This window comes from Artemia franciscana, chromosome 9 (assembly GCF_032884065.1).
Source record: "Artemia franciscana chromosome 9, ASM3288406v1, whole genome shotgun sequence".
NCBI lineage: Eukaryota > Metazoa > Arthropoda > Branchiopoda > Anostraca > Artemiidae > Artemia > Artemia franciscana.
Genome location: NC_088871.1, coordinates 2,932,365 through 2,946,241, shown reverse-complemented (window position 1 = coordinate 2,946,241; position 13,877 = coordinate 2,932,365). Strand labels below are relative to the sequence as shown.

At 36.8% G+C, this 13,877-nt stretch overlaps 1 protein-coding gene across 1 annotated transcript in view; it reads right to left on the bottom strand.

The window, feature by feature from the left end:
• Positions 1 to 762: 762 nt before the first annotated feature.
• The window catches only part of LOC136030883 (uncharacterized), a 128,529-nt gene continuing 115,414 nt past the window's right edge, over positions 763 to 13,877 (bottom strand). The window contains exons 5-6 of the transcript XR_010618376.1: positions 3,573 to 3,706; positions 763 to 920 (exon numbers count right to left, since the gene is read on the bottom strand). The gene's annotated coding sequence lies outside the window, so the exon portion shown is untranslated. The remainder of the gene's footprint in view (positions 921 to 3,572; positions 3,707 to 13,877) is intronic.

The window sequence follows — 13,877 nt, the reverse complement described above, 5'->3', positions numbered from 1 at the left end:
TGACCGCCCCCCATCTTCTCAGTGGGAAAGAAATCACCAGGGCAATACATGGCCAATTGTTGGTTGTCGCTATGCTATATGCTATTCCGCTTTCCGAGGTCTCGCTCAAAGAAGTTCCTGTGCTGCAAAATCAATTCTGCAGCACGTTAAAATATTTGAACTCAAAAACCTGTACACAAAGCTTATGAACAAAGAAGCCTCAAATGAACAGGATATCATGCGTTGTCTCAAAACGTAAAATGTCCTCACCGATGGAAATGGTAGGACAAAGGTTCAAAGGTCTCTATGGGTTCTGTTTTAACCTGTCTGCTCTGCATAAAATCTTCTGATTGAGGGTATGTCACAGGTTTTTTAGGGAACAAGGGAACAACACAAGGAAATGTCCAAGCCGCATAAAGACACCCAGATCGTTATTGATTACCTAGAAAAAGGATCTCCATTTAATGGGGATCTTCAACTAAGTAACATCACATACGGTCTGCTAGCCTACGAATCTACCAGCGTTGGTTCTGATAGAGATTTAGAACAGCTAAGAATTTTCAACTAAGACCACTAATGACGAAAATGAAAATTCCAACACTAATAAGAGCAGAATGAGTGAAAGCACTCAAAATACTGTCAAGAGGCCCTTTTGACTACTTTCTCTAAACGAGCAATTATTTTTATTTATAGAAATACATACTGTTCTGCAAAATGGTTCTATATTTGTTAAAACTGTCCACTAGAAAAGTCATAAAATTAATAAAAACTTAATAATTAATAAAATATGTCAAATTATCATTTCTTCAAGCGTGGTATTTTGCCACCAGTCGTTCACCAGGCACTCCCCAAGCTTTACAATCCAAATTGTCTAGAAGATTTTTTATAAATGTTGCAGTACTTTTTGATCTATACTCAGCAATGAACATCCCTCTTTGATCCTGAAAAGGGAAGAAAAATATTTGATCATGGGAGAGAAACAAACTAGTTTTACCTCTTTTTCATTGAACATCATGAACAAAAATAATATTTTAGCTATTTATTTAAAAAAAAAGAAATAAGAATAAGCTATTTAGGTAAGATACTTGAGAGACATCAGGGCTATAATGAAGGCAATATGACTCATAAATATTATGAATTATGAGCTATAGCTCTGAGTGTCTTCTTTTTAACAAAATTGCCATTATGACCTATACTAAATTTAATGTTATATATAGCCTATGCACGTGATTTCATGATCCATGATAATACCTTCTTGATTTCGGCTCCAATTTGAATTACAGTATATGGGAATTAATTAAAAAACTAGCAGAAACTACCACGTATATAAAGGGGGTCAGCTCTTCCTCAGTACCTAGCTCTTAACGCCCAGGTTTGATTTTTTATTCCAATAATTAGGAAAGACTCCTGAACCAAAAGCGTCGTTTTTATAAAGACAAAATTTTAATAACTGTAAAATGATGATAAATGTTAGATTATTTTATTACAAATTTCCGCCCCTACAATTTCTGCACCAGATGTGAGTGCCCCACCAATCCCTCTCCTCCAAAGACGCCTGTGGGAAAGGGATGTTAGAACACTTGTGAAAAACACAAGACTAAATGCGTTTCCCGATCCCAGGAGCACATGTGCACTCTTTCACCTGATGGGGATGGGTGTAACAAGTGGTTAAATAGTAGCCCGTTCCTTCCCTAAGTCTTCAGTAGGATATATTTCTTCAAGCAATAACGAAAAAGAAGTTAAAATTTAGCAAAAAAACTTTACTTGGTTAAGCTTAAAAACACTAAAGAACACATAAATAAACAATGCACAAACATGGAACAATCATACATCAAGCATTGGACTCAGCTATTACTAAGGCTGTCAGCAACGAGTTGGTGCTGACGACAGTGGTGTTCTGTAAATACTTGGGGTGGGTAATTGTGAATTTAATAACCTCGGATTCTTTGCCAGCTCTATCGTTAATATTAAAGTGCATTTCCCCCTTTCACTTCTTTCAACTCCCGCTCCCATCATAGAAGACAAAATCTCAAAGTCAAATTGCACTTTATTCCAGCAGCCCCTTGCATCGCGTCATTATGTTGATATGTGATTTGAAAAAGACGTGTGTAACTCCCCTGATTGAACAACAAGAAAAAAAAAATTACATGAGCACTAGTGATATGTCCTCTTATTTTTCTTCGTTGTTATTGAGGCACAGAAACATCATAGGGAGCTGTTTAAGGACTCATAAAAGATAAATCTTATGTCTTATCGTTTTTCATATGCATAGACTCGAGAAATTGCCACATTCGCAATTTAAAAAGGCTAAAAATGCAAATTTGGGCAATATTTTGGGAATGGACAGACTGGGCCAGGCATATAGACAGAGGGGACAAACAGATGGAAGCAAGGGACAGTAGAGTGGACTAGACCAAATTCATGATCTTGCTCCACGCAAAAAAAATTAAAATTCATCATTTTTGTATATAGAAGCTTGAAACCTCTACTGTATGACTCTTATATGAATATATTTTTCCCCCTTCCACTTCCTTTAACTTAAAAGAATATATTTCCCCCTTTCACTTCCTTTAACTCCCGCTCCCATCATAGAAAACAAAATCTCAAAGTCGAACTGCAAACTATTCCAGCAGCCCCGTGGATTGCGTCATTATGTTGCAATGTGATTTGAAAAAGACGTCTGTAACTCCCCTGATCGAACAACAAGAAAAAAAAAATTATATGACCACTAGTGATTATGTCCTCTTATTTTTCTTCAATGCTATTGAGGCACAAGATCATAGGGAGCTGTTTAAGGACTCATAAAAGATAAATCGTATGTCTTATCGTTTTTCATATGCATAGACTCGAGAAATTGCCACATTCGCAATTTAAAAAGGCTAAAAATGCAAATTTGGACACTATTTTTGGAATGGACAGACTGGGTCAGGCATATAGACAGAGGGGACAGACAGATGGAGGCAGGGGACAATAGGGTGGACTAGACTAAAATCATGATCTTGCTTCACGCAAAAAAATTAAAATTCATCATTTTTGTATATAGGAGCTTGAAACCTCTACTGTATGACTCTTATATGCTAAATCCAATGATGTTTTTGTTGTTGAAGATGCCCTGGTATTTTGATGGTTTCCCCCCCTTATTTTAAAACATTGGGTTAATTTTATGGGTCTTAGCTTTTAATGGGTGGCATCAAACTTCAGGAATTTTATTTATTTTGAATGAACTTTTTTGAGTGATTTCACTTTAAACGAAATCTTTGTAACTTTACAATGTTTTTTTTTTTATCTAAAAATGCTATAATCTTCAAAAGTAAAAATGAATTTAATATGTTGAATTTTTGCATAACTAATTTGAATTCCTTTTAAAAATTAGAACTAATTAAAGACTCACATATTTCGGACTTTATATAAGAAAAATTAGGATAATTCTAAGCGGTCCCTTGCAAGTGCTTACAGGCTTGATCAAAAAAGAAACTGCAGTCTATTTTTCTTAATTCAAGTTTGTTATGCATATACCGTCCTTTCAAAATAGCTTAAATTATATGTTTTTCATTTTATTTGCAAGAAAATTTAACAAAATAAAGAAAACTTACAATCGACGATCTTGAGCGGTCGTCAAAATTACGACAGAACTCTAAGCCAGGATACAAATTGCATAGGTACTGGACATCCTCTTGTTTGACTTCTGGGGGATGGATTATTAGTAAATGGCAACTGGGCTCGTCATCTAAAAAAATTGGAATGATAAATCAAACGGCAAAAGAAATGCAAAATATGTTAAAAAGAAATGAAAAAGAAGGTGAAAAGAAAGGAAAAAGAACTTGAGTTAAATAAAGTATTTGTTCGGTTATGATTTCTGCAAGTGAATACAAACTGCATACTTTTAGTAAGAAATGTTTATATTACTGGAGCGTTTCTAATTTTATTTATAAGTCTGGTTTTCCTCCCTCAGTAATGGAGGGCTAATTCGATAAATTCAACAATTTCTTTATTTTGAAGACATCATTTTAAACGAAATGTATTCCTAATTGTGACTCATTTGTTTTATCTTTGGTGTTAGACTTGAACAACCTGATTAAGTTAATTTGTCAACTTCAGATACCGAGTGTAAAGATACCCACTCGTAAATTAAAAATACCTCTTTTTTAACTTTTTCCTCTCTCTTCAGCCCTACAAATGGTCGAATCAGGGAAAACGACTTTATCAAGTCAATTTGTGCACCTCCATGACACGGGTACCAATTTTCATCGTCCTAGCACGTCCAAAAGCACCAAACTCGGCAAAGCACCGAACCCCACCCCCGAACTCCCCCAAAGAGAGCAGATCCAGTACGGTTACGTCAATCAAGTATCTAAGACATTCGCTTATTCTACCCACCAAGTTTCATCTCTCCACTCTGAGCGTTTTCCAAGATTTCCGGTTTCCCCCTCCAACTCCCCCCAATGTCAACAGATCTAGTTGAGATTTGAAATAAGAGTTCTGTAGCGTAAATAGTATACTTTAGTGTAAAGAGTGATACTTTTTTGTATCACTAAAGTGTATCACATACTTAAGTGTAAAGAGTGAGATATTTAGGAGGAGATGGGCCCCACATATGCGTAACAATTTCTGTTCATTTTAAGTTTTGCTGTTCCTTACTTTCGGTTGAAAAATTTGTCCATATCTATTTTTTTAATTGTTTTGTTTAAAATAGTACCAGAATATCCAGCACCCCTTCCTTTGAAATTATCTCCTCCCATGAAAAATTTCTCCATGAAAAGATCATCCCATGTAAGCCCCCTCCTCAGCCCTCCTCCCAAAAAAAAACCTGAAAACGTCTGTACACTTCCCAATAACCTAACACTATACCTAAACTCTGGTCAAATTTTGTGACTTACAGCCCCTTCTTTTTGGACTGTGAGGGAGTAAATCTCGTCCAAAAAGACATTGTTATTCGGCTTTTTCACTATGATGAACAAAATGGTTATCTCAAAATTTGATCCGTTGCCTTTGGGAGAAAAAAATAGTGTGGAAGGGGACGTAGGTGCCCTCTCATTTTTTTGGTCACTTGGACTTTTAATTCCCGTTAGAATGAGCCCTTTCCGCAAAATTCTAGCACCAGTGGGTCAATACGATCAACAAATACAAAATACAAAAACAACAAATAAACACGCAACCGTGATCGGTCTTCTGGTAAAAAATACGAAATTTCAGATTTTCGTAGATAGGAGCTTTAAACTTCTACAGTAGGGTTTTCTGATACTCTGATTGCGATGGTGTTATTTTCGTTAAGATTTTATGTTTGTTACGGGGATGTATCCCCCTATTTTCCAAAATAAAACAAATTTTCTCAGGCTTCTAACTTTAGATGGGTAAAACTAAAGTTGATTTAACTTATATATTTAAGATCATAATAAAAATCAAATTCTTTGATGTATCTATTAGTATCAAAATTCTGTTTTTGTAGAGTTTCGCTTGCTGTTGAGCCGGGTCGCTGCTTCATACAGTTCGTAACCACGAACTGTTTCATTTTTAGTCATTTTTACCACGGGCATCTTTGCACAAAAAAAGTTTAAAAAAAAAACAGGAAAAATATCACAAAAAAGGTCTTTATATACATCTTAATGCTGAATAAAATATATAAGTTTCGTCAAGTTATATCAAGTTTCATCAAGTCTTATCCATCAAAAATTACGACCCTGAGAAAGCTTGCCTTATTTAAGAATAATCATAAAATCTTAACAAAAATCAAACTATCAGATTCAGTGTATCAGAGAACCCTACAGTAGAAGGTCCAAGCTCTTATCTACAAAAATGTAGAATTTTGTATTTTTTGCCACAAGACAGATCACGGATGTGTGTTTATTTGTTTTCTTGTTGTTGTTTTTTTCCCAGGGGGATTGCATCAACCCAGTGGTCCTAGAATTTTGCGAGAGGGCTCATTGTAACGGAAATTAAAAGTTCTAGTGCCCTTTCAAAATGACAAAAAATTGGAGGGCACCTAGACTCCCTTCCACGCTCATTTTTCTCCAAATTCACTGGATCAAAATTCTGAGATAGCCACATCATTCAGCATAGTCATAAAATCTAAAAATTATGTCTTTGGGGACGATTTCCTCTCCCACAGTACCCTTTGGATGGGCTGCAAGTACAAACTTTGACCAGTGTTTACACAAAGTATTGGCTATTGGGAAGTGTACAGACACTTTCAGGCGGATTTTTGCGCTGGGGAAAGGATTAAAGGAAGGAGGTTATGTTGGGATTAGTCAATTTGTCATGGGGCAAGAAAATTTCCATGAAGGGGGCGCAAGATTCTTAAGCATTTTTTACAGAGCAATGAAAAAATAAATATGAAAAAGTTCCTTCAACTGAAAGTAAGTAGCAGCATTAAAACTTAAAACGAGCAGAAATTTTTACGCATATGAGGGGTTCACCTCCTCTTGACACCTTGCTCTTTACGCTAAAGTAATTTAATTAGTTTGAACTAATTTTTCTATTGCCTTTGTGATTCAGGGGTCAATTTTAAGGAATTGGGACAAAATTAAAGCTTTACTGTAAAGAGTCAGATATAGACGAGGGGATATAGACGAAGCCATCTGGGGCCAATACATCAATGCAATCCCTCATCCAAATCTATTCTAGGCATCCCTCTTTACACCCTCTAAGGAAGTTCCCGTTAGAACCAAAGAAGAGTGCCCTTTCCTCAGTACCTCCTTCCGTACACTAAAGTCTTATCTTTTTATTAATATTCTTTAAAACTGACTCCTGAGGCCCTTTAGTTAAAGTCCCTTTGAATTGTTACTTCCCAGGATATCTCTCCCCATTGTCCTATTACAATAATAGCAACCATTAAATTCCGCGTTTGGAGACTTTTGTTAGAATTAAATAAAAGAAAACATATTTTTTCAACTGAAAGTAAGAAACAAATTTAAACTTAAAATGAACATAAATTATTCCGTATATGAAGGGGGGGTGGCTGGAGTATCCCTCCCTCCAAAAAAAACCCTGCTATTCTAAAACTAGACTTCCATAGAAAATACATTGCCACCCATGGAAAACAGCTTTCCTCTGAAAATCTTCGTCCCCCAGAAAATACTTCCCCCCTCCCAAAGCTGGTTGGTCTCCATTCACTAAACGACTTATAAAAATTAGAGCTTAAAGTCTTAATTCTTGATCTAATGAGCATTCTCTGAGGTTCCTTTGACCATGAAGTGGAGGTGTGGATGAGATAGGGACAGTCCCCCTCCTAAATGGAATACAATCTGCCTGTGTTGGGGTTTATTGTCACCCTTGTAAATTTTATATTTATGTTGCGTTTGAAAACCTTCTTATATTCCCTCCTACCCTTAAAAAACTCTGGTTACAACTTATAATCCTGTGGAACATATATAAAATTTCTACCTCCTCCTTTTTTCATCTCAAACTTAGACCTAATTCTTTATTTATCTGATGGCTCAATGAGATCTGGGATGTTTCGACATTAAAGTGCACCCTTGGATGAATCTCTCTCCCTCTCAAACTACAAAATAGTCATAGAACCATGTAGTAGAAGTTTAAGTTCTATTTTAAGTTTTCTAATTTGTCCACTACTTACAGAGCGTATTTGTTATTGGGAAACATTGGGATATATTTTACGGGGGAGTTTTCTGCCATGGAGGGTCAGAGGAATTTTCAACGGAGAGTAAATTTTCGAGAACAATTTACCTTCTGCGAGGATTTATTTACTAGGGGATTATTTACCAATTCTGTGGAGGGGGGGGGGGCACTTAAACACCAACAACCTAATGGGGCTACCCTCTACTCAATACCTTGTTCTTTAAACTAAAGTTTGAATTGTTACAACCTTTTAAGAATGATTCCTGAATCAAAAAGGTCCATTAGTTAAAATAAGAAACTTTTTAATATGGTGAAAAAAAATACACTTCCAATGTATTTTTCAAATAACAACAGGATATCCCCTCAAAACCTCACGGTTTACGCTTAAGTTTTTCTCAGTATTCTTAAAGAAGCTTCATATTGTTCTCAGAGGTGCCATTTGGGCCAAATCTTGGGGTGGGCATGGGGCCTTTGACAGAACTTGAAACTTTTATTATGTTTTCAAAGTTTACAATGATTAATAACAAATAGCGTAATTACCCCAAGGGTTGTCAGGTATTTACGCTCTTTGGCTAATAGGCGTGCAGTTATTTCAAATCATTTGAACAGAATGGATTATGTTGGACATAATGGATAATTATGGCCGGAAAAGGGCCCTTTGTGGTGGAAGCTTGGCCCCCTGGAAAATCTTGGGTGGGCATTTGCCCCCCCCCTGCCCCCCCAAATGGCGCCTCTGATTGTTCTAATTAAATGAACCTTGTTTTTAGGATTCATTCTTATAGAATTGGGGACGAAATTTAAACTTTGGCGTAAAGAACAAGGTGCTGAGGAGGGGAAACCCTCCTTATATACGTAATTATTTATGCTCGTTTTACGCTTATGTGGTACCTTAATTTCAGTTGAAAAAACTTGTTTTTTTATTTTATTTCTGATCGTTTTCTTTTTAATTATGCAAAGAAATTTGGCTCAACCTCCACATAAAAATACCTCCTCCCTACGGATATATTCTCTAGCTAATTCAATACTGGTTAAAATCTACCCTGGAAAATCGCCTTTAACATCTTTACGTGTGAAATTGAGTTACCAAAGAGAAAACAAGACATGAGAAGAATTTCATATAGGAATTTTTACAAATATCCCCAGTGTAAAATTTCACATGAAAAACATATCTCTAGGAAACTTCCCACCCAATAAAAATTCCCTCCAGAATAAAATTCAACTCCTCCCCCCAAAAAATGTATGCATACTTCCCAATAACAAATGACATTTAGAAATACTTCCCAAAAACAAAATTCACGCATCCGCAATCTTTCTTCTGGCAAAAAAAATACAAATTTCTCAATTTAAAACCTCTACAACACGATTTCCTGATACACTGGCCCTGATGGTTAAATCTTTCATCATGTTTCTCCAACTTTTAGAAGTCCCCCCTTTTTGTGCATATAGGCAAATGATCTCAGGATCTTAGCCTTTGATGGGTAGTCGTTCACTACCCTGGTATTGCTACCAGTCGTTCACCAGGCACTCCCCAAGCTTTACAATCCAAATTGTCTAGAATATTCTTTGCAAATGTTGCAGTACTTTTTGATCTAAACTCAGCAATGAACATCCCTCTTTGATCCTGAAAAGGGAAGAAAAATATTTGATCAGGGGAGAGAACCAAACTAGTTTTACCTCTTTTTCTATTGAACATAATGAAAAAAAATTATTAAATTTTAATTAAAAGCTATTTATTTAAAAAAAGGAAATAAGAATAAGCAATTTAGGTAAGATACTTGAGAGACATCAGGGCCATAATGAAGGCAATATGACTCATAAATATTATGAATTATGAGCTATAGATCTGAGTGTCTTCTTTTAAACAAAATTGCCATTATGACCTATACTAAATTTAATGTTATATATAACCTATGCACGTGATTTCATGATCCATGATAATACCTTCTTGATATCGGCTCTAATTTGAATTACAGTATATTGGAATTAATTAAAAAACTAGCAAAAACTACCATGTACATAAAGGGGGTCAGCTCTTCCTCAGTACCTAGCTCTTAACGCCCAGGTTTGATTTTTTATTGCAATAATTAGGAAAGACTCCTGAACCAAAAGGGTCGTTTTTATAAAGACAAAATTTTAATAACTGTAAAATGATGATAAATGTTAGATCGCTTTATTACAAATTTCCACCCCTAGAATTTCTGCACCAGATGCGAGTGCCCCACCAATAACTCTCCTCTAAAGACGCCTGTGGGAAAGGGATGTTAAAAAACTTGTGAAAAACTCAAGACTAAATGTGTTTCCCGATCCTGGGACCACATGTGCACTCTTCCACCTGGTGGGGATGGGTGTAACAAGTGGTTAAATAGTAGCCCGTTCCTTCCCTAAGTCTTCAGTAGGATATATTTCTTCAAGCAATAACGAAAAAATGTTAAAATTTCGAAAATAAATCTTACTCGGTTAAGTTTAAAAACACTAAAGAACACATAAATAAACAATGCACAAACATGGAACAATCATACATCAAGCATTGGACTCAGCTATTACTAAGGCTGTCAGCAACGAGTTGGTGCTGACGACAGTGGTGTTCTGTAAACACTTGGGGTGGGTAATTGTGAATTTAATAACCTCGGATTCTTTGCCAGCTCTATCGTTAATATTAAAGTGCATTTCCCCCTTTCACTTCCCTCAACTCCCGCTCCCATCATAGAAGACAAAATCTCAAAGTCAAACTGCACACTATTCTAGCAGCCCCGTGGATTGCGTCATTCTGTTGCAATGTGATTTGAAAAAGACGTCTGTAACTCCCCTGATTGAACAACAAGAAAAAAAAATTATATGAGCACTAGTGATATGTTCTATTATTTTTCTTCGTTGCTATTGAGGCACAGGAACATCATAGGGAGCTGTTTAAGGATACATAAAAGATAAATCTTATGTCTTATCATTTTTCATATACATAGACTCGAGAAATTGTCACATTCGCAATTTAAAAAGGCTAAAAATGCAACTTTGGGCAATAATTTTGGAATGGAAAGACTGGGCCAGGCACATAGACGGGGGGACAGACAGATGGAAGCAGGGAACAACAGGGTGGACTAGACCAAATAAATTATCTTGCTCAACGCAAAAAAAAAATTACAATTCATCATTTTTGTATATAGGAGCTTGAAACCTTTACTGTATGGCTCTTATATGCTAAATCCAATGATGTTTTTTTTAAGATGCCCTGGTATTTTGAGGGTTTCTCCCCTTATTATAAAAAATTGGGTTAATTTTCTGGGTCGTAGCTTTTAATGGGTGGCATCAAACGTCATGAATTTTACTTATTTTGAATGAACTTTTTAAAATGATTTTGCTTTAAACGAAATCTTTGTAACTTAACAATGTTTTTTTTTAATCTAAAAATGCTATAATCTTCAAAAGTAAAAATGAATTTAATATGTTGAATTTTTGTATAACTAATTTGAATTCCGTTAAAAAATTAGAACTACTTAGACTTACATATTTCGGTCTTTATATAAGAAAAATTAGGATAATGCAAAGCGGTCCCTTGCAAGCAGGGTTGCCACCTGTACCACTATAGTGCTAATTGTAGCACTATTTTCGCCTAAGTAGCACCGTAGCACGATCTGGGTAAAATGTAGCACTATTTCGGAAAGTCTGGAAAAATGTAGCACCTTAGCGCTTAGTGCTACAATTTTCGGGAAAAAAATATTAGGACCAGTGTCAGCAAGTGAGGGGATTTAAAAAGACTGGAGGAGGATCTTCTGCTGAGCTTTCTAGTTTGATAAGTTCTCTTAAGTGGGAATTTCAACTTCTGTTGAAGCAACTTGATTTTCCCTCAGGAAAAGAAAACTCGCTTGGCGCCAATTTCAAATTGTGCTTGAGGTGTGGATTTTAATGGAGGTAGACGGGTCAGACTTACTGACAGCTTACTGCAATAATGCCCAGAAAAATCAAAAATCGAAATAAATTCTGTGATAAGTGGAAAATGGATCCTGAACTATGTGGGTTTATTAGTAAATCTGATATAAACAGTCAGCATGCTCATTGTAATTTATGCAAGAAAGATATTCGAGGAAGTATCTACAATGTCAAAAGACATGTCAAGTCTACATTTCACAAGCAAAACGTGCAGGCTATGAAATGCACAGTGCCTGTTGACCAGTTAGTGCAAACACCGGAAGTGCAGAAGAAGCAGCTTTTTGACGATTCAGTTAAAGATGCTGAGTTACGCCTGGCCGGTTGGGTTGCTAAAGAGGATATTTCTTTAAGAAAAACTGACTCATTGCTACAAGTCATGAAATCATGTTTCCCAAATGATGCTGTTTGCCAAGCATTAGCCTCGTCGAGAACCTCGCCATTATTGTAGATGAATATACGGACAAGTCATGGGCCAAAGTTTTGGTCATCATTGCAAAGTATGTGGATGCTAATTACAATGTTCGTGAAGATTTTTTGGGTCTTGTTGACGTGCACGACGCGTCAAGTGCCTGCCAGAAGAACCTGATTATGAAATGTCTTTCGGACCTTGGTATACCTAAACAAAATTTAATGGGTATAGGCTTCGATAATGCTAGTTATGAATACTGGGTCTGTGAAAGGACTAGGGCGCTGCTTAAAGAGGAAGTACCAAATTTGTTCATTCTTGGTTGTATAAGTCACTCGCTCACGTTATGTGCAACATACGCCGCCAAAAAGCTACCAGGGGTTTGGAAGTATTCATTCACGACATTGTAAACTATATTGCAAGCAGCCCAAAGCGCCAGGACGAGTTGAAAAAGTGTCAAGAATTTGCACGTGTAGAGAGCCACTGCCTACTTCAAGTGGCAAACACAAGATGGCTATCATTGGAAGCCTCTGTCAAGAGAATCCTAGAACCCTGGAGTGCACTGATGCGGTTCTTCGCAAGCCACGGAGAAGGTGATGCAGCAGTAGATAAATCTTCGAAAGAAAAGCCAAGTCGGATTTTGGCTTGTATGAAGGACCCAAAGATTAAAGGTTGCCTGTACTTTATTGCCTTTGTCCTTGAAAAGGTAAACGAACCGAATATAGAGTTCCAGAGCAGTAAAACTCACATTCATAGGCTCTTGCAGAGTTCCAGAGTGACTTATCTTGCTCTTTTGAGATGCTTTGTGATAAAAGAAGCAATAGCAATCGTAGGAGATCCATTCAGGGTCAAACTAATTCCACCAAATTTCCTAAAACTGTAGGAGCTCAAGCTTGGGCCGAACACCCTGAACTATATCGCTACATCGTGTAGCGCAGGTCAGCTGAATAGACAGCAAGTGCAAACAATCCATGCAAACTGTTTGAGCTTTCTCGTCGAAATATGCTTGCAGGTATCAACAAGAATTGATTACATAGATGAAACATTGGTGAACCTTCGTTGTATAGATCCTACCGTGGCCGTTTCTGGAAGTGAATACTATTGTTCCACTCATGATCCGTTTCCCGAACCTGCTTGGCGACAGCGAAGGTGAAAGTGACACTCTACGAGATAAGCTGGACTAAAAGTTCAGTGGACTAAGCTGGCCGACAGTAAAGAGGATCTCCCGAAATTTGAACCCAGCGATGATCCTGGAATCTTTTGGAAGCAGCTGAGTGACGTCAAGGACTGCATATCTAGGCCAGTATATTTGAAAATTTCCAAGTTCCTGTTGACTTTGTGTGCTCTTCCTCATTCCAGCGCAAGCGCAGAAAGGCAATTTTCTATTTTGAACAATTTGAAAACAAAAATTAGAAATCGTCTCCAAACTGAAACTGTGAGTGCACTGATGTTTGCAAAGCAATATGTGATCAGATGCTCCACCGATGCTGGAAGCAGCAACTCCTGGAAAATAGATGACAGTCTTCGTCTTTCATTCCAGAAGTGGAAGGGAGCATCGAGATCCACGAAAGTTAATCTCATTTGTAGCAACGCAACTGGCGTCGATCAAAATGAGGAAGAGGAAATAGATTTTTGCGACTGATTCAAGATTCATTCTTATTTTTTCGAAAATGATCTGTAGTACAATAGAAAATGATTTCTAATAAACCAGTGATTTGGATAAAAAAAAGCTGGGCATCCATAAAGGAACAGTAAACTTGACTCAAAGTTGACTCGGGGAGCTAGCTGACATATCAAGAATGTGCCCTGAGTCGATATTGAGAGTAAGAAAAATTCTAGTTACGACCATTGCAGTTTCCAGGCAGTTTCCGAAAATTCGATTTTTGGTTTAGAAGAAAAAAAAATCAAAAGGTTTGTGTGCTGCAAATAGGAATCGAACCCACGCCGTTTTACCGGTGTGACGTTTGACTATGGTCTACACATAAAAAGGCGA